At 44.6% G+C, this 25343-nt stretch overlaps 1 protein-coding gene and 3 long non-coding RNA genes across 5 annotated transcripts in view; 2 read left to right on the plus strand and 2 right to left on the minus strand.

The window, feature by feature from the left end:
• The window catches only part of LOC135399318 (uncharacterized), a 123350-nt gene that overhangs the window by 32275 nt on the left and 65732 nt on the right, over positions 1 to 25343 (plus strand). The window lies entirely within an intron of this gene.
• Positions 15013 to 16235, minus strand: LOC135397679 (uncharacterized). The gene is made up of 3 exons (XR_010423693.1): positions 16119 to 16235; positions 15804 to 15836; positions 15013 to 15515 (listed from the first exon to the last, which is right to left on the minus strand). It is a non-coding gene; the product is annotated as an uncharacterized LOC135397679 (long non-coding RNA).
• The window catches only part of LOC135397682 (uncharacterized), a 57133-nt gene continuing 51134 nt past the window's right edge, over positions 19345 to 25343 (plus strand). The window contains exon 1 of one of the 2 annotated variants that reach the window (XM_064629288.1): positions 19345 to 19444. The gene's annotated coding sequence lies outside the window, so the exon portion shown is untranslated. Of the gene's footprint in view, positions 19526 to 25343 lie in introns of both variants that reach the window. The other variant, XM_064629287.1, reaches the window with a different exon arrangement.
• On the minus strand, positions 22210 to 23576 carry LOC135397681 (uncharacterized). Its single transcript, XR_010423694.1, has 3 exons — positions 23499 to 23576; positions 22833 to 22893; positions 22210 to 22424 (listed from the first exon to the last, which is right to left on the minus strand). It is a non-coding gene; the product is annotated as an uncharacterized LOC135397681 (long non-coding RNA).

The following is a 25343-nucleotide window of genomic DNA, read 5'->3' on the forward strand; positions in this document are numbered from 1 at the left end:
TAGAAGGCGGAGGTACTGCCGACTAGAGCCGTAGCGACGGGGACGCGAGAGGGACAGCCGATCCGGGAGCCCTCGCCTGAGAGGGCGCCGAGCGGCAGGCCCTATAGCAGGTTGGTTGGACAAGATAAAGCAGGAACGAAGAAAATTTGAATTTACGATCTCGACAGCGCAAATAAGCGTTTCATTTCTTTGTTTATAGGGCTTCTGATAGCATTGGGAGAGGGGGGGGGCGCTTTAGATTTACCCTAATTTAATGTTCGGTTGGGTTCGTTACAACGCTCATGCTATGACAAAGAACGTCTCCGTTCGAGACGCTCGAACCGACTGACTCCAAGTCGCCGGTAAGTGCCGGCGCAAAGTCCAGTCAGAGTTCAAAGACAGGAAACGGCAATCCTCACGTTTCTTCCGTCTCATATTGCCTTGCTTGGGCTGGCAACCCAGACCAATACACAACACCTACCCTGGGCGCAAACTTGCCTGCTCTGCTGCCGACACGTCTCCCCGTGGCGAAGCACTTCAAGCGGGGCTTCCTTAGCCTCAGAAATGACCATACGGGTCTCTGCCGCCCGAGGGACTCCCAAGCACACTCGGGACTGCGCGCCAGGAGGCACTGGAGCTTATGGTCTGAAGAAGGTGGAAAGCCATTCAACACAGGCAAGCTGTACGCAAGTGACCCGCGAACTAAAGCTCGGTGGACGGCCAAAAGCAACGCCATGGCACTGCCCCACTTCATGCCTTCCAGATTCCTGATCTCCGAAATCCACCGGTGTACCTCGGCTTCCAAGCTCGCTATGTGCTTCACCCAAGACAGCCTGGCGTCTACCGTGACACCGAGGAAACGATGAAAATATGCACTGCTCAGCTGTACACCAGAAACTGAAAGAGGGAAGGGATGCATGTTCCTTCTCTTAAACGGGAGTACCACGGACTTTTCAGTCGAGATATTCATGCCGGCCGTTGCGAGGTAGTGGTCAATAGTGTTCAAAGTGTGTTGCAGGCGCCGCTGGATGGCTGGACGGGATTTGCCGCTGGTCCAAATGCAGATGTCATCCACGTAGATCGAAATTGAGAGTTTCTTTCCAATGCAGCCCCGAAGACACGCTATGGCCACGTTAAACAGAATTAGACTCAACACGCTCCCCTGTGGGGCTCCATGGGTCATATACATGCCCCGTATCCCCTTGACGGGTGGCAACAAATAGTCCTTAAAGGGAGACTTCGGAACCAAACGGATTTCAAGCTTGCGGTATTCCCATAATCGTTTACACGAACTGAACACAGTTGTGAAATATCTCACTTGAAAACGAAGGTGGAATTATAAAAACGACTTTTTAAATTTGAAAAAGTCTGGCTCCCGCCGAACGTCGATGGAAGCACTACTACTTCCTTTCTCTGCTCGGCCGACGTCACCGTGCATTAGTCCTACCATATTCCTGCGCTGTTTTCTGGCTCTCAGGGAAACAGATGGCCGTTGTTTCTTTCCGTCTGTGTCTGAGTCATCTGATCCCCAATCTTCGTCCATTGTTTTGTTCCGGGAATGAAACACAGCGGCTACGACCGGCGTGGTATATCCGCTCCGTGCACGGAGACGTAACGCGTTGGCCTTCGGAAGGGAAAGCTTCTGAGACTCCTCTCGACCTTCTTGTTTCGGTCTGATTGCTCGCTTATTTGAGGCATTATTCGTCAAACGAGAAAGAAACAAAGTCGATGGCAGGTATACTATGGATGTTATGCACCAAATACGATGTGCAGCAATTTTTTTCACCGATCGAGAGAGCTCTAGAGGGTAGGCCGGCTTGGGTGAGGGGATGCAGAACGGAGACGTGGCTCAGGGTGGCGTAAGCGCGTTTGACATCAAGGAACGCAGCCACCACTGTCTTTTACGCGCCTTTACTTCTTCCACCGCCGTAATGAAGTGAAGAACAGAGTCCATGGAAGACCTGTGCTGGCGGAATCCTGTCATTTCATGCGGGAAGAAGGAATGCCTCTCGAGCCACCACTCGATTCGGCGGAACTCCATCGTCTTCCATGCGCTCGCTCCATTTGTCACCAGATACCATGACGTTGTTGTCGTAAACGTAGTTTTTGGTCAATCCTAAAATTTCCTTCCGAGCTATGAGAGCAGTGGCCGCTTCCAAATAAAACTTCATTCCATCATTCTAAATAGTTTGTTCATTGGAACGTCCTAAAACTGATCTGACTGATATGCCGAGGCTATCTAGAACGCGACGATATAGTTTCGCCGCTGAATTTGACATCTGAATGTTGTCAGTCAATTTCTATAGTTGGAAAGCGCTTTTAGGCCGCACTTTAGTTAGCCGAAATTCGGTCCTGTTAATTTACTGACCCGGCTTGAATCATGTTGGAATCTCATTACTCATTACAATTGTCTGGCTCGTCAATCCAAACTGAAAAAAAAAGAAGAAATACTGGAAGTCTACTTCAGAAATGTTATCATGGGATGATCGTATGAATTACCTTTCAAGGGAACGAGCTAGAGCTATTGCTATCTTAAGTAGATACATCCCTTAACCAAAGTGTGGGAAATACCCGCGCTGACGCTGCGGCGAGAGGCGCGCACGGGGCAGCTGCCACCACAATGACCACCACCATTCCTGTCACTCCATCGGCCTGCCTGACACAGATCCGCCAGACGTCTGGCAGCACCCTCGCGTTTAGCTCAAACCTCCATCGACCCGAGGATGGAACTCACCCTCTCCCAGCGGCTGTCGCGACAGTGGGAGTCGATCCTCCATCGCCTACGCCTCGATGTTGCCCTGACCCCGCTGCACCTCTCTAAGATGGATAGACGGACGTCCCCGATGTGTCCCTGCTGTGCTGCCGTCGCCGACATACGTCATCTATTGTTGCACTGCAAGCGGTACGCCGGCCCCCGAGCCGTCCTCGCCACAAATCTCATTTCCCTAGGCCACAGGGAACTTTCCCTGGCGACGCTGCTGGGACCTGTCCCGCACTCCAGACAGTGGGCAGTCACCCGAGCCCTCCTGTGTTAACTGAAGGACACTGGGCTGCTCAGCAGCCTTTGAGCCTTGAGCCACCCCATCAGCCACCCCACCTTGAGAGCCTTTGAGCCACCCCATCGTCCCCTGCCACTTTCTCTTTTCCTTTTCTGCTTCTTTTTTCTCTTTCTTTTTTTCTTTTTTCTCTTTTGGGAATAGCAAGTCGGCCTTGGCCTGTCTGACCTTTCCCCCTTTCTTTATCTTTAATAAACATACCCCCCCCCCCCTTGTCGGATGCCGGATGATGGCTGCATGCAGTGTGTTGCTTTCTGTACCCTTTCGCTTCACAGAGGCGAAGTGCTCGTGTCGGAATAAATTCGGTTGAACAAAATCTGCGCAGTTTTGAAAGGAGATTTTTCGTAGAGATGTTCCTGAGATCCCAAAGGTTAAGGATATACCCCAACCTTTGAGGTGATCGTGTTGCGGAGTCCCACTTTAAGGTCGTCAAGTCAACGCCAGCTAACCTGTCTATACCAGAGCGTCGAACCAAAAACGTTTTCCGGTTTGTTCGGCTCCGGTTCAGCTCCGGAGTTCACATATATCGGTTCGATCGACCGGTTCAGAGGCTGTAAACCGGTTCGGAACCGGTTTACCTTTACCGGACCCCCTTTCATCCGATCCGAGCAATGTGCCGCCAGTCTTGGCAGGCAGACCGCTCTAACCCCGACGTCCCCCTCCCCCTCCCTCCCCAGGATATGATTTAAATTAAAAAGAGGAAATAAAACGACATGCCTAGATTATGTCGGTAACACGTCATCTGGAAGTGGAACGTATATTTTTTATGTAGCATCTTCATATGGCAAATAACCGAACAGGTATCCCGAACCGGTTCAGCTCCAAGATGGCGCTAGTAATTACGGTTCAGTTCCGGTTCAATTCCAGCTAAAAATAACGGTTAATTCCGGTTTTCGGTTTCGGTTCGGTTCGGTTCGGCGCTCTGCTGTCTACTCCTGTTATATTGATCTAGTAAAAGTTCAGCACACACACGTACACGATGTGATGATGACGCTATGACGAGGTAAGCTCCGATACATGCACATCGTAATTTTTCTATATGTTCCCTCTCATTCTTTCTTATAGACTTCCGTTTCTTTTGTTTCGTTGGAAAGCCAAGTCTATGTGATCCGTTCCTCTGCTGTGCTCTGCTCCGTTCCGCTTTTCTTTATTTATTTGCATTTTGCTAATGCCTGACCGAAACTGGTATTTCTCGAAATTCCTGGAATCGCTTAGTCATTTAATAAAATGCCCGGTATTGCATTGCGCCTGTAATATATGTACGGGCTATAGAATGACAGCCCACTCCGATGTTGCGGAGTTATTAAAGGGACCGTCTCATACAGACCGAGTGATTCCGAAACTTAGCTGAAATTATATTCAAGAGTGCTACAGAAACACAGTCGCGAAGTTTCAACCAGAACAACGAGGTGGTTTTCGAGAAATTTGAAGGAATATGCCGTGACAGCAGACGACGGAAGTCGCAGCTGGATTCAACTCCCTCTCATGCAACTCCACATTTGACGTGGTTATGGTATTTATGGTGGCAGGTCGCCCATTGGGCGACCGAAGCGCAATGCACAATACAGTCGGGGGTGTATGCGCTTTGCGCTTGGAAGTTGTCACGCGCGACGGCGTAATGTCTGATAGCAAATTTAGCGATAGTGACGGGTCCCTGTCACTAAGCGGTGAAGATGAGTTCATCGGCGCCGATCGATTGAAGAACCGGGGCCGCCGATAGCTACTGAGCTTTGCCACAACAACGTGGTTAGCCAGTGAAAGTAGTGGATGATCCGGAGTCGATTGACGGGTAAGACTCATCCATAAAAGCGCACTTTTTTGCGTATATATGTTCCGCCTGATCGTGACACCATTCTAAATTGTACAAACATTGCAGGTGTGTGTGTAGCCACTGCTCGCCAATACCAGCATGTGTTATGCGCACAATCCGGAACCTGTTTCGATCCGTCACGTACACATGGTGTTGTATTCTCCTGAAAGGTGTTGTAAGGTTTCTTTTTGTTGCGTAGCTTTTTATTTGCATATAAAAATGTGTGTTTCATGGTACGTTATGCAAAATTTCAGATTTGGGCATTTCGTCATGTATGAGAACTTGGATAGACTGCTGAAGAAAGCTGCTCTCTCTATCCATTCCCTCAAGCGGCAGGAGGTTATCAACGTGATAAGTGAAGGCTTTCCATTCATGTCATTACACCTGGAGCAAATGACAAAATCAAGGATAAGCTGATCTACGTCAACGTCTTCAATTACCCCTGGCCTATGAAAAAAAAAAAAGCCCTTTTCAGGACCATCCAACATATCTGCATCAAAGACCATGCTTTTGCATCGAATAAGCCCTTATCATCATTGATGATTATAATATTTCATATCAAAAATACCTAGACGTGCATTACGAATGTGCAAGATGCAACAGCCGTATTTTTGCTAATGTTATGGTGGTGTGTTCATGAGCCCATACTGGCTCAGATTTTGATTGTGTCAGGGGTTGCACACTAAGATGTCCAGCACGTTGAATATAAAAGAGGTGGAAATGTTTAAAACTTTCAAAAATATCAAAAATACCTAGATGTCCATGACAAATTTGTAAGATGGAACAGCGGTTTGCAACATGTTTACATGTCGTCAGTCTTATTTTTGCTCATGCTACACCGCTGTGTTCATGAGCCCACACTGGCTCAGATTCTGATTGTGTCAGGGGTTGCACACTAAGATGTCCAACACGTTGAATATAAAAGATGTGGAAGTGTTTAAAAACTTTCAAAATATCAAAAATACCTAGACGTGCATGACAAATTTGTAAGATGGAACAGCGGTTTGCAACATGCTTACATGTCGTCTGTCCTATTTTTGCTCATGCTACATCGGTGTGTTTTTTATTTTTTTTATTTATTTCATTTTCATTTCCGCAGAAATGTGGGCCAGGTACAAAAGGCATAAAGCCTGACGAGGTACCTGGACCAGGAAACAATAACAATAACAGAAATAACATGAATAACATGCATAACATGCAGTCGGTGATTATATAATTACTAGGATTGTATTCAACATAAAATTTCTGGTTATTTTAACTACAAGTCAAGACAAAACATAACAAGTACACATGACAACGTGCGACGGGTTAATCTTATGTCATAATAGACTGATATTGATGTCAGATTCTAAATATGATCGGAGTACACGCTTGAACTGGGTCTGTGTACAATGGAGGTCCAAAAAACTTGAAAACTTATTCATAAAAAGTGCTATTACGTACGGCAAAGCCTGTTTACCGTGGTTTGTTCGAATCATCGGTACAATGCACTTCCTGCTTTCTCTTATATTATACGGCGAGATTCTCGTAGAAAAGTCTGTTTTTCCATCTTTTAACAACCTGTGAATATGAATTCCTAGTTTCAGAATGAACATGTGAGGTACAGTTAAAACACGCGCATTCGCAAAAAGTTCTGTGGAACTAGTCAAAAAGTCGGCATTGGTAATGAGTCGCACTGCCCTCCTTTGCAGTACATGCAGTTTATGTAGATTCTCACGCGTCGTGTTACCCCAGATCAATAAGCAGTAATAAAGCTTTGAGTATATGAGTGTGTAATAAATGTCCCTAATCAACCATCTTGGTAACAACATTCTAATGCGGCACAGAGCCCCAATTGATCTTGAAAGTTGTTGGGCCAAGTGGGTGACATGAGTGTTCCAGGACAAGTTTTCCTGGAACCAAACTCCTAAAAGCTTAGTCTCACTAACTTGCATAAGTTGCATAGAGTTGACGCGTAGCGAGAAAGTTTGGTCAAGTGTTTTGTTAATAGGCCTAAAGATCATGAATTTGGTCTTATTCGTATTCATTCTGAGCCGATTTACTGACAACCACATGGAGAGGTCCTCCAGATAGATATTTACAGTTGTGCAAAGTTCTGCCAAGTTACTATTAGCGAAAAATACGCTAGTGTCATCAGCATACAGGACGATATCCGGAGTATTTGGAATATTAACTATATCGTTTATATAGAGCAAAAATAACAGTGGACCAAGAATGGATCCCTGCGGTACACCATATTTGATTATCCGCCTGTTGGATTCGATACCGTCTACTTTGACGTACTGAGCGCGTTGCGACAGATAACTTTTTATTAGGTCATGTGACGTACCACGTATTCCGTACAAATAACATTTTCGAAGCAAGATGTCATGCTGAACAGAATCAAAAGCTTTTTGTAAGTCTAGGAATAACCCTACAGTATACAGCTTATCTTCGATATTTTGCACAATCTTATCTCTGACCAAAATTAATGCGGCTTCAGATGACTTTCCTTTTTGAAATCCGAACTGGGCGTCTGATATGATATGGTGCTTCGAGAGGTACTTTGAGAGCCTATCATTGATAACTCTTTCGATTACCTTTGAAAACAAGGGTAAGACAGAAATGGGGCGGTAATTGTTAAGATCATTTTCATTACCTCCTTTACTTATGATGGTAACTAAAGCAATTTTTAATCGGTCTGGAAAAACTCCCGTTTCTAAGACACAGTTACAGATATAACAAAGCTTATCACTGATAAGAGGTATTATGTACTTAATAGGCAACGCCTTGATATTATCGACGCCAGCAGCAGATGAATTATCTAGTGATCGCACTATGCTTTCAACTTCAGAAACTGTGACTGGAGATAAAAAGACAGAACTTGCCGGTGATGGGCTAATAATGCTCAAATTGTTATAACGTACACTGCGTGTGCCAGTATCGTCGGCTGCTCCCACATTAATGAAATGATCATTGATTTTATCAGCTAGAGTTTTTCCAGTGTACGTCACTGCATTAATAGTTACTTAGGGGGATGCGACGCATCACCAAATGCCAGGTTCCTGACAGTTCTCCACATTTTTTGTGGAACATGTGTGTTCATGAGCCCATACTGACTCAGATTTTGATTGTGTCAGGGGTTGCACACTAAAATGTCCAACACGTTGAATATAAAAGAGTCGAGATGGAATAGTATCAATGAATAGTATCAATCACCAAATCACCAAATAGTATCAGTGAATATAAAGGTTGCGGAAGTTGAGTGTTTATGTAGTCATCTTTTATTGTCCCTTATTGTACGTCCACAGCACTAACCAATTGTGTTAAAATTGGGTTGTTGGTATCGGGTAGTCATAATGATGTTCAAGCCGCAACCTCTGAGCAACCTGTCGTCCTGTCCTGTCAACAAGGTTGTCTTGTCTTTTGCTGGTTGAACATCAAATGATCACAACACTGATTTGTGGATATAACTTACATATTTATATTATGCAATACTTTTCTCACATCAGCAATGTGGAGGGAAAAATTAAATAGAGCTGTGAAGCCTGCGAATTGGAGTTGTTATATTTGTGACCCATTAATATAGGTGTTGATTCTGGCACAGGAAGGAGTGCTACTCTCATCAGTTATTGTCAGCTACTGAAGGGGTACAAGACAACATTATTGAGCATAGTTTGGCGATATACTGCTCCGGTAGGGATAATACCTTAGAGAGGCTATATGCAAAACAAACTGATGTAGCCTGCTGGATCAAGCACTTCCTTCTCACAATACTACCGAGGTACGCGGGACTGCCGTTTCGTACGGTGCCGACAATTTCTGTACACATCACTTTTGGCTATTATCAACAGAGTAATACCTATATTTCAATACTGCGCGTATCCAGTTCTTTGGACACCGTTGCCGCTAACAGTTGACTGCGTGACGGTCGACATCTTTTAGTTTGAGCTGCGTCCGGCGCCATCCCATACATATCGTGCTCGCAGAACGTCTCTCACCTCATATGCATCGTGAACGAAACGTGCGGAGTACGCGCACGCGTGTGACAATCAGACTTTTTGTTGAAGATGCTTCGAGTATGTGACTCCCAACAGGTGCTTTTCTATATCCACTTTCGTCACATTGTCGTTTACGAAAGAGTTGTTATACACCCGGGTTACGTTTCCACCACTTCCATACGGAATATTCTTTTCGCAGGTAAGACGAACCAGAAGTGCTCAAAACACCGAACGATACGAGACAAGTTAGTAAATAAGCGTCAACTGCCTTTATTAGGTGGAGTCACCCACGTAAACTCCCGCTCGAAATGAAGATGCGAGACGTATTGACATTGTTGTTCGGCCGCATTTTACAATACGCGTCTTTCGTTTGACCAGACCACATGCAGCAAATTTATTGCCGTCGCCGTGATCCTCGAGCACCTTTTGGAAGTCGTCTGCTCTCACCGCTGCAAAAAGGCGCGAGAGCAGACGATTTTTTCATCCAATAAGCGGTCTGCCATCGTAGCGGATATCGCTGTTGCCAACAGAAATCGTAATGTGCTGGCGTTGTTCTTATCAACTTAATTCGTTTATTTAATAACCGTGACGATTCTGGACGAGCGAATTCACAGTATTACATTTTCAGCAATGAGGAATCGAATAGTACGCTTTGTGGATGGGCCAGGGTGTACGAGACCGTCCCTTTAGCGAGACGATATAGACGTTTTCGGTGCGGTCCGAATTTCTATCCTGATACCCATCTGTTTCGGTCCAAATATCGAGATGCCTTCGCAATTTGGACAAGCCATTTATTTTTAAACAGCAAGAGCTAATTCATATATAGCTCTGTCAAGTTAGGAACCTGAATCTAAAAGCAGAAAAAAAAGAGAGATGGATTTAATAGATGTCGACGTAATCACGATCGATAATACATAGGCGCACCACAATTCTATTAAAATAATTCGATTCAATTCAATGCAATTTTATTTGGCAGCATATACATAGATATACATGGAGCGAGGGGACCGAGCAAAAAGCAGCAGTAAGACGCTTGACGAGGCTTGGCCCCTCACAATGTCCAGCAACATGGTGCATATACAGGAAGAAGAAGAAAAAAAGAGCAAGAAGAAAGGAAAAAGGGAGAAGCTATGTCGTTTTACGTCAATAATACACCGACAAGTTCACACCGCAGCAGCCACGAACGCAGACAAGACTTGTCAAGTACCGACTTCCCCCCCCTCCCCCCCCCCCCCAACTTCGGACTCTCAATAATACACAGAAAACAAGTTTTACGGAGTATTAACAAGTGCATCCAACTTTGTTCGCAAGGAACGAAGAGAACAAATATACAAAGTAAAAGAGTTAAAACGGGATGACCAATTCATACAGAAATTATAGATAACTTATCTAAAACTAAGTCTCTCAATGCTCTAATCGTCTAATAGTGTTCAGATCAAGATTGCGGGCTTTGCATTTCATTTGGTAACCTTGGTACACGTGACACGAAGTAATTGCTCTCCGTAACTAGTACGACACAAGGGGACAAGCCACTCGGGAGTTACACGTGATGATGATAATGAGGAACGTGTGCTCGTAAGTCACAGAGTGCTAAAAACTGCGTATCGCCTCTGGACAATATAATGTTTGCCGAGCAGGTATGGCGATAAAGTATGTTAGCTTTAAATACTCCATATTCCACAAATAGCCCAATGAGTGGGATGATCAAAAGATACATTCTCGATTAAGCGTATCGCCTTCTTCTGCAGTGATAAAAGCGACATTACGTTCCTTTTTGTATACAAAAAGGAACGTAATGTTCCCCCATACTATGCTCCCCATACTATGGGTGGCGATACTACAGTCACTATATAAGCTTACTGTATAATGTAATATGTTACATAAACTGTTATATAGTGACTGTGGGCGATACAGAAGGTGTGACATATAATCAAGCTGTTAAATATGAATAATTTGACGGGTGCTGGGAATGAGTGCCTGATGTTAGTTTAGTACTCCTATGCCCCTGGAAGCCTTTCTCAGTATTTCATTTATATGTTCATCCCACCCAGGACATGACGTCGGTTAAGGTAACACTAAGCACCTTTATCGAGCGAGTTTGAGGTATGCTGGCACCACCCATGCAGACGGAGGTCTAAATCTTTAACGGGCTTGTTTTTTGAACGGAAGAGGACAGTTTTCGTCTTACGCGTGTTTATCACAAGGCCGTTGCCCTCTGACCATTCGAATAGAGCAGACAATGCATGGTTGGCTTCTCCGCTGAGTGCGTCGATATCAGAGGCGGATAGGAGCATACTTTTATCATCGGCGTACAAGCGTACATCGGCGTATGAAAGTATAGGCAAGGGAGAGCAATCTACAATATCATTCACGTAGGCATTTAACAGAAGAGGGCCTAAAATGCTACCCTGTGCGGTACCCCATAATGAACAAGTAATCTGCGGGAGCGATGATTTATTGATTCATTTTATTTATTTTATGATACCCTCAGGCCTTGTTAGCATTAGAGAGGGGAGGGGGCGTACGTAACAGTAAGTTCAAATATAAGTGGATGCATACAGAAGATACAAAACAAACAATGAAGAAAAATCACTATGTGGCGTTCAGATGATCACAAAAAGCATTCTTAAATAATGAAGGATAATCAGTAATGGATGAAATAGAGCCGGGAAGGTGGTTCCTACTTGTGCCATTACAATTACCGTTACAATGCAATTACAATGTGCCGTACAATTCCACTACTAGTGGTGCTAAACAGAATATCAACCTTCTTTGCATGTTCCAGCTGTGAAGAGATACGTGATGGACTAGAAAAATTAAAGAGTGTCTGAGGATATCGTTATGATTAAAAAAAAAAAAAGTGAAATAGACAAAAGATGGGTAACACGGCGTCGAAGTGAGAGATGAGATTGAGGTTAAGACTATAGCGTTCATGGAGGTAGCACTGGCTGTCCTGAACCTGAGAATGAACCGTGCTGCGCGGATTTGTACACTTTCCACTTGAGCAAGGAGTGTCGCCTGCCCCGGGTCCAGGGGTGGATTTAAGGGTTTATCATAGGGGGGGGGGGCGGTCTTAAGGAAATTTCGTGCTTTGCGGCGCAGCATCATCCAGGAGATAGGGGTTTTACATAGGGAACACGGCCGTATGGGGGGCGGACGCCCCCCCCCCCGCCCCCCTTAAATCCGCCCCTGCCCGGGTCCCACACAGAAGCAGCATATTCAAGTTTCGGAAACACGAGGGTTCTGTATAACATCAGTTTTAGATTTAATGGACCAATGGGCTGTAATTATGGCTGATGTTCCCCAGAGTGCGTGTGGAGTTTTTGGTTCTATGTTTACTCGATGTGTGGTTTCCAGGATAGATTCGAAGATACGTAAATGCCAAGATACTTATATGTAGAAACACGTTCCAATGCAGTGTTATTAATCATGTATGTGTGACAAGGTTCGTTGTTGCGGCATATTCTCATGTGCTTACACTTTCCGAGGTTTAGATCCATGTGCCACGTGGAACACCATGTTAGTAGCGTGTCGAGGTCTGTCTGTAGTCAGAGTCAGAAGTGGTATTACTTTTCGTTAGATAACACTATCGTCGGCGTAGAGACGAACAGAAGAGGAGAAGAGGTTAGGAAGGTCGTTGATACAGACAAAAAAAGTAAGGGGCCGAGAACGGAGCCTTGTGGTACAGCAGATAAGACAGAAGCTATGTTTGAAGGCAGAGGTGTATCCAAAGCCTTCCCGTATTCGATTAATTTCTTCTGAGCAATACGCGTAGACAGTGAGAAATCGGGAGCAACTGACACAGCATTAACGTTCGGTTTAGGTTTAGTTTGGAGTATAAGATCACGTGTCTTAAATGATGTGAATGAACTTGACAATTATAGGACGATTCCCGCTAACCTATAGCAGCCTATTATATGTGCACGTTCTACAGTGTCTCTTAACCCAAACATTTCATCAATGACGCCTAAAACTTTCTTCTCGGATTCATATCCCATCTCTCACCATCAACGTCTGTGATGCCATGAAAGATTAAATTGTTTCGCCTTGATCCGTCCCCCTGGTCCGTTAAAGGGACAGTCGCATCGACCACAGATCGATTCCGAAACCACAGTGAAATGAGATTCCCCGTCCTTCACTGACCATGACTCCGAAAGTCCCGTTCCGATGGACGGAATACTTTTTGCATAATTCGTGTGTAAGCGGCGCTACAGCAGACGACGGAAGCGGGCGTCAAGCGGAACTCCCTGCTGAGAATCTTTAGCAACGTCACATGGAATCTGACCAATAAGAACGCGGCGAGCCAGAGGAGTCCCCGCGGCTTGCACCTTGCATGAGCAAGGTCAGGGAGACGAAGGCGAAGGCACATACGGAGATGGCGGACTCGGAACGCGGAAGTGGCGAATCGCGCTGTTCAAATGCCTTTAGTAATAGCTCCCGTGACGAATATACATGTTTGATGACGGCCCATATTCGACGGATCCGCTTATTCTGCAAGTCGCTGGTGATGTACGTGCCGCAGCTGCGTTAGCGCAACAGAACGAGCCTCAGGACCACTGCTTTAGGTACGTTCATGATCGGAGTGCTCAATACTTAATCCCGTGACATTCACCCTACGACGCAGGAAACAATCCAAGTGTTTGTGTGGCGTCTGTGTTCCTCAGGAACTGGATGAGTACCTATATGCTGCAGTGCTGGTGAAGTGGTAGAGTTGTGCAATGACGGCACGCACCACACGAACGCATCACACTTTGTTCCCAGCTCCCTGTCATCGGCCAGAACTTCTAGTGGTGTATCTACCGCAGTATTGCAGCGACGATCACAGTCTTCGCCTACTGTGCCCACGATAGATAGGCACGTCGAGCAATCCTTATTTTCGTAGTTGTCGTCGTTGTTTGCACACACGACGAATGCTCCATGAAAGTTACGAAGGCTCTAACCAACTGTGCAACTCAAGGGCCGGTTTAGAATTAGAATGATTGTCAGGAAATTACTATGCTACGTGTTTAGGAAAGTGTCCTTTCTTTTTACAGCTACGTCAGGTTCACTGCTTCTTGTGTGTTTACAAGCTGAGTTTGGAGATTCCTTGGACCGAAAAACAGACGACAGATACCTGGGTGTGTCGTCCGCATGATTCGCCAACGTTTTTCCATCCTGGTCCTATCAGGACTATCATCTTTAGTGTGCCTCATTTCCTGTTCACACCTACACCATAATAGACTTGCGTAGTTTCCAGTTGAGAAGTATGAAACAGAATCTGTGTTACCACAGTAATCCCGAGAAGTGCAAAGGAATAGGCAGGAGCAATAAACTACCTGGCCATAAGTGACAGTTATACTTTTAATGATAGTGTAATGCTTCTTATCGTTGGCAGTATTATAGCATGTGAGGGATATAACACGTCAAATAATTTCAGGTAACGTTTCATAACTCACTAATGGTACAGTTACACCTCATTATCATAGTGAGTGATACATCTGTCTGGGAATGCCCAAAATTTGTCATTCCCACGGAAGATTGTTCTGCCTTGATACAGCAAAACAAATTTTGATACCTCCCATTGATCCAATTTTTTAGCACCACTGTCTTGAAAACAGCTTTCAAGACTGTAACTTCAGAGATCCTTGGCAGAGCATTACCTCTTGTCTATGTATTATAATAATTATTATAATGACAGGCAATAAGTTACGCAAATGTGAATAAATCTTTGTGTTGACTGAGTGTTGTCCATTCAAGAGCCATTGCACAAGTCCACATCCAACTCTTCACACACAGATATTTATCATTTGCTATGCACAGACAGTTATCAGCGTGCACCACACTGGCAATGTCCCTTGGGATCTGAAGCGGGGACTCACAAAAATAAAAAATAAAATAAACAGTTTTGTAAGTACTTCAATTTCAATGAAAACGGGACGATTGGACAGTAAATTGGACGGTTTCATTATAACAGTGGTACACAGGAAAAAAACTCTGGGTGTTGGGGGGGATCTGGATCGATCTCTGGGCATAACCAAGTGTAAAATTTTAGAAGGGTTAGTACATCCTGAAATGGCCCTCATGCCTCAGACCCCACTACTCGATTAACGCACCTCCCTTTTACAGTAAGAGGCCTCTTACTTTCTACGGCATATCCTATCAAAGCTCACAGGACAGCGAATTTGGCACTGTTTTCCAATGCTTATGTGACAGTGCCTCGTAGAACATGCAGGTTTTCTGTTGAATTGACACTACATCTCTGGTAGCCCCTTTAATGTCTGGAGGTAGGTGCATCATTTTACATTTAACCAGCAGTAATGTATAGCATTGCAAAAAAGGAAACAAGGGCTTAATCTCAACGCTGCATCAGCATCATTCATCATCTCACAATAGCGTTGTTGTTGTCAGCCTCTGCACAAAGATTTGGGTGGACCTGAAACGGAGCTTTTTTTTTCTTTTCATTTCTGGCTGTCAAGTTATTTTGTCTTGGCATGTAGCTGTGAGATGTCAGTAGAAGCCATGAAGTCATTCTCTTTACTTCTTGAACTTGGATGAAGAAAGCACTGTTCTGGAAGATCCTAATTTGTCAGAGGCGTCGTAAAGGCATTAGTGTAAAAACCAGGTCTCTCAGCAAAATTGCCGTGCACACACGTACATTGTTTGATGCCGTTTCATGGATGGATGGGACTTGATCAGCAGCACCTGGTCCTTCTATAACACAGAACGTCAAAAGTGCACCTCAAGTTGGCTACGACAACCGCAAAAACCGCCGCCCTACAGCACACAAACAGTTCACAAACAGAGAGATAAAAGGTAACTGGGAAGTGGGTTATGGCGCTTATGTTACGGACAGAGGTACTGTTTGTATAGTGCCTGTTTCTAACACCAGCACACAAACAGCGTCAGTTCTTCCTTTTAGTGATCGGGGTTCATAGTTTGCGAATTGTTCTGTGTCCAAAAATTGTAAACACATTATATGTATTCAAGTAATATACGTACCACTTGCGCTTGACCCTGTCGAACTGCCTGCAGCTGTAATACACATAAAAACCAATCATGTCTACCACATTCCACAAAAGTCACAGGTTCAGTAACAGTGAAAGTTTCATGATAACGCGTCCGACAACGAGAAAAGTCAATCACGTTCATATGAATGACATCACTTGAACTTGTTTATTGTATTTTATTTATCTAGTTATTAATCATAGGTTAGGGGATACCTTACGTTGTACCGATTTCGTCTTTTGCTGCTAAGTTACTCACGCGCAAGAGTGACAGACCCGATTGGGAAACTACATAGACATTGTGACTTACTGTCGAAGTTGCTGGCTCGCTTTGTTCGTGGAACACTGTCGGAACGGCGTCAAGTTTCAATTCGTTCCTTTTTTGTGTCAATCCAAGTTGCACTTCCATGATGTTCTCATCCAGGTACACATTATCGGTGAAATGCGAGGAGCATACCCGGACAGCATGAACACTCCTTGCTTCATCTGGATACCCGCTAGTGATGTAGCTGCTTCCAACTTTCGCTTCGTCTGGGGTCTGGCTGTAGCTGTATCCTTGGCGTGCGAAATCAAACATCGAGGTTTTCGAAGGAAGTTTTCCTGGAGTCGGGAACGCTGCGTCGGTTTCCAAACGACATCCCACGCGAAGGATGCAAGCGTAGCGATAGTATCGGAGTCACTAGAAAGTGTCACATGTGAATACGGGCGACGTGCCGGAAAAAAACAAAGCAGCCCCAGACTTGGCGGCAGACGACAGCGTCCTTCACAGCGGATTAGCCAGATTCGACCTTGCGTCACGCGATGTTGTTGGCGCTGGCGCTTTCGAGGATCAAAACGAAACCGGATCTTTTAAATTCGATTCCTCATCACCCGGTCCGTTTTGGAAGGAGAAAATTTGATAAATAGCTCGGTGGTAGTGTACCGAACACATTGGTATTGGATTCGTAACCACGGTTCCGGATGCGACAGTCCCTTTAAGCTTGCGCGAATTAATTCATTTTCAGCTCTGAGTCGTTTTCTTTCTGACTTTAGGGTGTCAACTTCAGAAGCTTTCGATTCGACAATTTCCAGTCGTGTGCTGATATTAGAAATCCTTTCTGTAATATTCTTTTTTTGTGTGTCTTGTACTGATTTAACATCCGCGAGAAGTCTGCACTGTAAGCAAAAGAGGAGTATTTTTACTCCTCTTGGGGACTAAATGCATTGCCACAAAAAATAGTCCATTTCGGGAGTAAATGCACGGGAGTAAATGAATGTCACGTTGAGACTGCACTTCACGCGCTGTTGTAAGAGTCCCAGGTACATAATTCGTGTGCGCATGCATGAAAATATTTTGAAGCAAACCGTCAACCGTGATATATCGAGTTATATAAAATCTTGCGCCATACTTAGGGCACAATTTGCGAAGAAAGATGTGCTGACTGTTTCCTAATCTGTGTGGCTGGAAAATTGCTGCGTTGGCTGAGTTATACAGCCTTATAGAGCCCCGCACGGGCCGACTTTTCCGGGCCCGACCCGGCCCGGGCGCATCGAAAAATGGCCCGGCCCGACCCGGGCTCGGACCTTCATATTTTTATGCGGCCCGGCACGGCCCGGTGATCCAGTGTGTAGAGCCCGGCCCAGCCTGGCCCGGTGACTCGGCGAGTAGATCCCGGCCTTGTATTTCCAGCCGCGACGTGTGCGTTTCTGGCGATTATCAAACAAATTTATCAGTAAATTTATAAGGAGAGAAGACAAACATACAAGTGATGGCGGTTTAACACCATAACCGCACGAGACAAAATTAAATCCAGAACGTACGCGGGCATGGGCGTTATCGTTACACTGTCAAGATTTTGCGGAGGTAGAGGATGCTGTCGACAAACTGCTTCTCCCAGTCCCTACCCCTCTCACCAAGCTTTGCCAAAGTGATTGTGAAATACGTGAGGAGTGAGGAGCAATATAAAGTGGCTTTGAGAATGTTCTAGAAGGTCGAATCATATGCATGATGCAGTGTCCTTTGCTTGTATTTGCAAAATATGCACAGGAATGACGCAAGCGCATGGTGATATGAACTAATGCATCTCCATTGTGTGGAATTAGCTGCGTGGCCCGGCCGGGCCTGACTCTCGGAAACATATTTGTCGGCCCGGCCCGCGGTGGTGGCGTATTTTAACGGCCCGGGCCCGTCCCGGCCCGCAGTGCTGGCGTATTTTGTCGGCCCGGGCTCCGCCCGTCCCGGAGCACACAGCCAATAACAAGCCCGTCCCGGCCCGCGGGCCGGGTCGGGGGCCCTGGCCCGTGCAGGGCTCTACAGCCTTAAACCATCAAATTGAGCAAAAGCACATATTTACGTAGACTGTCGCAATCGGAAAACCATTTGCGAAGTTCAGTGACAATTTGCAGTCCTGGGGAGTAAATGTCGGGACTAAATGTCGGGTTAGCGGACTAAAATGGGGAGTAATTGCAGTCCAGGGGAGTAGAGGCTGTAATTACTCCCTGTTTTACTCTTTTTTTCTTAGAGTGTATCTGTCCTTTTTCAAGTGATGCTGAACGTGTCTCAAGGACTGCAGAACGAGAGTTAAGTTCTTGTAGCATCTGTAAGATTGTATCGAGCTGCTTTGTTTGCGTGTCCGACTTTGGGTGTCCCGGATGTAGCTCGACGTCGCCCGACGGAAGGAGTAGACGTTTAAAGGCACCATATAGTCATTCAGAGCCAGTTGGCAAAGATACTTAGCATACAGAAGATAACACACTACAGCGCGGAAACAATGATTATTTAAGTCAACGTACTGGCATTCGGTTTTCAAGGTAGGAAGTGAGAAGTGCAAGTGGCAGGCCGCGAATCCCGTACAGTTGTATAAGTTTGCTAAAAGTATCTGACGGTTTATGAGGTCAAAGGCCCTGGTAAAATCGACAAACACACCAACTGTGTACAGTTTGCGTTCGATATTACGTAGTATTAATTCCTTCATAGACAAAAGTGCGCTTTGCGTTGAACGGCGCGGGCGGAATCCGTATACCGCATATCGGTAACAACCGAGTGCGAAGCGAAAAAAAAAAAAAGCGCTTATTATAGTACACATTATGGTTTCTAGCGCTTTAGAAAAGACGGGAATAATGGAAATTGGCCTGTAAATTAGATGTGGTACAAGGATCCCCTGCTTTGTGTATCAAAACTACTCTAGCTACTTTCATAGCATCCGGAAATACGCCAGTACTACGAACAAGATTGTATACACTCTAAAATAAAAAAAAAGAGAGTAATTGTACTCCTTTTGGGGACTAAATGCTTTGCCAAAAAAAAAAAAATAATAGTCCCTTAGTCACAATTGCAACTATAATATTCTCGATTGATGTGAACGTATAATCTTAAGTGCAATTCGATGATTTTTGTAAAAAATAACCTGTGCGGGTCTGACTGACAGCACCGCCACTCTCCTACGATTCAAAACCAGATGCTATCTACGATGCGCATTGCATAACCAAGAACCGCCAGAGCGGACGGACGCGCGACCTTCTTGGCGTTGAGATTATTTACCGCAGACGGCACTACTGTCGCCGGCTGTCTGAGTCTGGCAGCACCGTATGCGCGCTTGGTGATCTCCCACGAAGTCTGTTGAACCGCAGGGTGTTCGGGCCGGTGCCTATCCAAAGGCAAGGACTCGTTCTTTTGCTCGGTCTCTTGAGCGATATAAGTGACGCGTAAATTGGCAGTGCTCTTTCTAGATTATAAACGTAAGTTGAACTTTCCTTACTCGCTGCTCTTTTGTGTTTTCGGATACGCTGCTTTTTTTCTTTTTTTTTTGTTGCTTCTCAAAATGATATATTTTAGACGAGTGCAAAGGTATTCCATCCTTACGAAGACAAACAATGCGGTATATGTGTTCCGCATCAGCCACAAGATCTCCAACTTTAAACTTGATCGCGCAGCCTAATGGCGCAGCACTCAATCCGTAGAATATGTTAACGAAGCAGACGACGAGGGTGTTGCCCTTGACGTATCTCGCGCGAACACGTGTAGTTCAAATAAAACCAAACACACAGATGCTTACATCCAAAATACATTGTTATTTTTTATTGTTATTATTATTGTTATTATTATTGTTGTTGTTGTTGTTATTGTTGTTGCGACTTCTGAGCAGAACGGATGTTGGAGGAAAACTTGACGGGAGAGTGGTATTGCGCAATGGCGCGTAATATCCGCGCTCGACTACGGGGAAACGTACTTCGAGGAAATGACGAACTGTGCCACTTTACGACATAATTAATACTGCAGTGAGGGTACATTAGAGACAGGCGCGCTTCTGCGAAATGCAGAACAGAACTTATAGCGTGTTTGTAATACTTTTCGAGCTATGGGAATACGACTTCTCTTGTTTGATAGAACGTCGCGTTACGGCTCACTGTGTTTAACGACATTATTGCAGGTACATTGATACGTAGCTCGATCGTTTCTCACGGCGGGCAATTTTCGCTTCACATTTACTTGCTGCTGCGGCCTCGGTGGCTCAGTCTGTCGCGTGTTCGCCTTCTTCTGATCCCGAGATCGCGGGTTCGAACCCGGCCGAGGACGCCAGCAACTTGGTGGCAGGGTACACGTTTTCCGCGATGGACTTGAAGTACGGGGTGCCGCGTGGTGAGCTTTCATCGAACAAGAACAGCAAGTTGGACTAGTTGGTACGTACTAAGTACGTACTAAGCTTTCATCGCACGTTAAAGAACCCTCAGGTGGGCAAAAGCAATCCACAGACCCGACCGCTGTGGCGTACCTCATGATCACAGTTGTCATGTTGTCAGTTGTCATTGTCACTGATCTCTATGTATAAAGGCTGGATCGCGCATGGGAGAGGGGCTCGTGGGGGAGAGGCGTGCATTCGGGCCGCCATGTTGGGAGGCCCTAAAACGCAGTGTGCGCCCATAGAAAACAATGGGAGGCAACGGAGATTGTGAGTATTTATTGCGCTGCAGGCGTTGATCGTTGTTTGTCATCACACAATTTTGTAAGGTGCCAGTATACTGATGTATCCTAACAGTGTTTCACAGGTGTCCTGTCGTTCGATTCTTAATTACGTTATGTTTTGCATTCCGAAACTAGACCGTCACGGCAGTGCAGCGCTGGGGATTGTACTACAGTACGTTTCCCAGCCAATATTTCAATAAGAAACGATGTGAGGTTAACAACAACCATGTATGTAATATCCCGTGCTGCGTTCTGGACAAAAATTGTTCCATAAAGAACGGTCCGGGATGATATATACTCGCATGGCAGAAAGAGATCGTACTGTAGAATCACAGCCATTGTCTTAGTCGTGTATGGGTTTAGTATGATTTATATCAAGCATCGCCGCAGAAACAGTCTTTTAGTAAACGACAGCGGTGCTTTGCCTCGCAAATATGGACACACCGAAGCAGCCCGAAATACTTCACGCAATTAGATCACGCTGGTTGGGACAGTTAATCAGGTAGTGATGTAAGCTTAATCAATTAAGTTACTTAGAAAGTGGTAGCACCTCCTTGAGACACAGGACTTATCTCTTTTTGAAGTACAGCCCTTCTATGTTTGTTTGCTTCTCCCTTTATTTGTTCTGATTATTTGCAGGCGCGGTTGTGCCAAACTGAATGTCCTTCTCCAGCACTCACATGCTTTTGTTTAATACAACTGCAGCGTGAGAATAGCAGCTTGGGGACGGGGTCCTGCTATCCAGTGCTGACTTTGTCATGCTTGTTATGTGGAGCATGTTCCAAACAATGCAGCTCCACGTATGGTCTTCAAATTGCAACAGGACTATTTGGAGGTTGAAACAGTTGTGATTTTGTCATTTTGGCCCTCGTGTACCCAGTCTGTGAAACGCAAACAAAAAAAGTCTAACACGATATGCTTTTGTAATGAAGATCACGGATGATGAGTAAAGAGAATATACGAGTTCAAGTTTATTCAGTATTTTATATCATTCATTATATTATTCAACATTTTATGTCAAGTTTATACAACATCAAGTTTATTCAAGTTCAAGATTTATTTCTTGCACTTATGCGTTTCAGGATACAATGAACGTGCAGGGAGGTCGCAAAAGGCTACATTTATTGTTTTGTGACCTTGCTACAATGGCAATATATATTTTAGGAATGATAATGGTCAGGTACGCTCTCTAAATTTGTAGCACTCAATTTTAGGTTGGAATGAGCAATGAATAGCAACTTCCCTCCTGATATTTTCTCATATATGCTAAATTTTAAATTTAATGTGATCGAATATGTGATAATATAATAATAATATATAAGAATATAATATGTGATAAATGAATGTGATCAACAGTAGATGTAAACAACATGAGTAGCCAGAGAAGTGCATTCTCAATAAATAATTGTCTTCTTATAGCGTATATGTGCATGCCTATTAACTGAAACAATTATCACAGTTCCCTGACAAGTTTTAATTTCTGAGAGTGTACTGTAGAAGCTGCTTAGATCTACAACAGTTCATACAAGGTATTATATACTGTGAATGCCTTTAAAAATCCCATGTGACACATATCCCTTTACTTTCTGGAGATGCTGTGGTAGTCAAAGTTTGTGGGCATTACGCAGGTTCTGCACCCATTTCTTGAGTATGTCGAGGCAGCTGTGAAGTAACCTGCATTGATGATGATTATTCCAATTTTTATCGTGCATCGATAACAAAGGAAATAATACATCAGAACATTGGTTTGGGTGCAACCAGTTAAAAATGAATATGTTGTTTAATAAATGCATTGGACAAATGTTAAAACATCAGTTTAAAACATGGTTTACAATCCCTGTATCTTCTAATAATTAAAAAGATTAAAAACTATTCTAAAAAGAATATGGGGAACTCTTCTAAAAAGAATTATAATCTCTAATTATTATATTGCTGGGTTAAGGAGCCTAAAGTGTAAGGTGTGTTTCTGATGTGAACATGTAAGAAAATATGCAAAACTGAGAGAGGCTAACCACAGTGCGTGCACTGAGGTTGTTCCTTCCTGTAAAGTAGAAACCAGTGGATGAGGAACGTGATACTTACCTGTACACCCAGCCGTATCACACTGCACAGATTATTCACTGGGCAGCCCTCATGACGAAACCTGTATTGAGTGACCACTTTTGCCTTAAAACTGCTACAAATAGCACGACACGCTACAAATTATTACTATCGTAACAAGCTGACGATACAGCTCAGACACAAAGGCGTTATTCAAGTCGCGCCACACCACCGTTACGTAGGATTTTTTGTCACAAATTAAACCAAGGCACAAAACAATACCAATACATGAAAAAATGTGACAATCGTGGTTATTATTATTATTATGACGTTATGACGTTATTATTATTATTATTATGACGTAATACCGAACGTGTGCGCGAAGGTAATTCAAAGAAATGAATGTGGCACTTGCTTCCGCAGAGAACACCTTGTACCATGCTAGAAATGCATGCAAAAAAGCGCTCGAGTGTTCGCACATATATTGATGACAACACTACCTGTGTAGTGTAACATGTTTTTTCAAGCATATTATGCACTCAAACTGTATTTGCCGCCGGGTAAAATGCAAGTGTGCTCGATTGAACGTAGGAAGAGCGATCAAGCAACCTGCATCCAGTGCTCGTTTTGGGCAAAAAAACACTTCATATTGGTCAAATAAATGTACAGAATGGACGCCTATTTATTCCTTGATGAAGAGTGACTCACCTGTATAAGTTTAGGCCCTGTAACCTTGCCAGTACGGTTGGTACGACCGTAATTGCAAGAAGTTGCCACGATCGCTGCGGCGGCTGTTGTGGGCACCGTAAGATGGCGGCCGGTTTCTTCACGCTCGCGCTCCCTATCCGCGATCCAGCCTTTTACAATCGAGATCAGTGGTCATTGTTGACCTCAGTCTTCTTCTCCTTCTTCTTCTTCTTCTTCCTCTGCTTCTTCTTCAGTGCTGCTCCGAAATTTTTGCAAGCCTTTCTGCGTTATCGCTACATGACAGGACGGAGTTCAGGAGTTCAGACATATGTCGGCACAGTTCCCTTAGAAGTCGGCCCAGGACGCACATTCCCCCAGGGCGTGAGTCGTGACGTTGCCCACATACGTGAGGCCGACAACGGCAAGCCCTATCACCACCACCACCACCACAGGACGGAGATGTACATCATCCGCGTTTATCTACTTGATAGTGAGATGCGTTAATCCACACTTACTGCTTTGTTTCCTGCAACGTTTTGCGGGAAAGCAAAAAGACCGCAATCGTAACGGCTATATCGCTATGTTTCCGTTAAGACATTTCGGCTAGCAAGAAAGACGTCTGCTACTCAGCCTATATGTACTTATCAACTTGAAGATGAATCTGTGTCGTCAATTTGTTGTCTCAGGTTTTTGCGCGTATAGTTAGTAAAAGGCAAGCAGCACTGCAACGGCATGCAACGGCCTCGTTGGGAGCTGATGGTCCCGTTCGAGGAAAACTCAACGGGTGCGTTCCACAACAAACTCTCGAGTAGGAGGTGATCACGTGACAGAGTTGTACCTCGTGACCATGGGGGTAAGGTAACCCTCGGGTAGGTTGTGGAACGGCGCGAGTACGATTCTCTACATGGCGACAGCAGACGACAGTGACATTTGGGCCCCGGGACATCAGAACCGCTGGCCGCTGCTTCGCTTTAGTGTGACGTTGTTGACTTCAATATGGGGTCATCTGCGTGGGTTCGTAAAGCATTCATGCCATGAATTAGGGGTATTTACCGCACGTTCCGAGGAAGGTTAGCGCTGTTCTCGCGCGCAGATAGCTTTAAAACGCATAGAAACAGGTTCCGACCTTCACATGCAACGATCTGATGTGTGTTGTATGTATGGTTCCGTGCATGTTGCTCCGAAGAAAACATCAGGTCGCAAAATCCGCACTGGAACTTTCCTGCATCCTCTATGATGCTGCCGGGACGAGCAGCCGCAAAAGCAGACGACAGCTCTGACGTCACTACTTTTAGCTACTCCCGTGCAGGGATGGGCAGTATTTAAATACATTGTAATTAAAATACTATTTAAAATATAAATACATGTATTTATATTTTGTATTTAAATACAGGCTCGAAAAATCTATTTATAATTATATTTAAATACCAATTTTTTGGTATTTATTCTTGTAAATACTTTATAAATACTCCTAAATACAGTACACAGGGTGTTTGCTCTAACGTGTCCACATATTTTATTTAAAGCGAGCGATAAAAGAGAAACGAGCGCTACGTTTCAGCTACTTGACTAAGAAACAGGTGCTACTAGTGAAGCAGTACCTGTTTCTTACTCAAGTAGCAGAAAAGTACCACTTGCTTTTCTTGTATCGCTTGCTTTAAATATAATTTCTGGACACGTTAGAGCAAAGACCCTGTATACTGACTCATATCTTAAAGTCGCCTTGCTTTTGACCTTTCGGGAAGAAGGGCATCTTTGGGGCGCAGTTATGCCGTGTTTGCGCTAGCATGCGCATGCGACACCAATTTAGATGGCAAGTATTTCACTGTTGTTGCGGACAGACGGTCGTGGCTACCCAATTACCGT

This window comes from Ornithodoros turicata, chromosome 6 (assembly GCF_037126465.1).
Source record: "Ornithodoros turicata isolate Travis chromosome 6, ASM3712646v1, whole genome shotgun sequence".
Lineage (NCBI taxonomy): Eukaryota > Metazoa > Arthropoda > Arachnida > Ixodida > Argasidae > Ornithodoros > Ornithodoros turicata.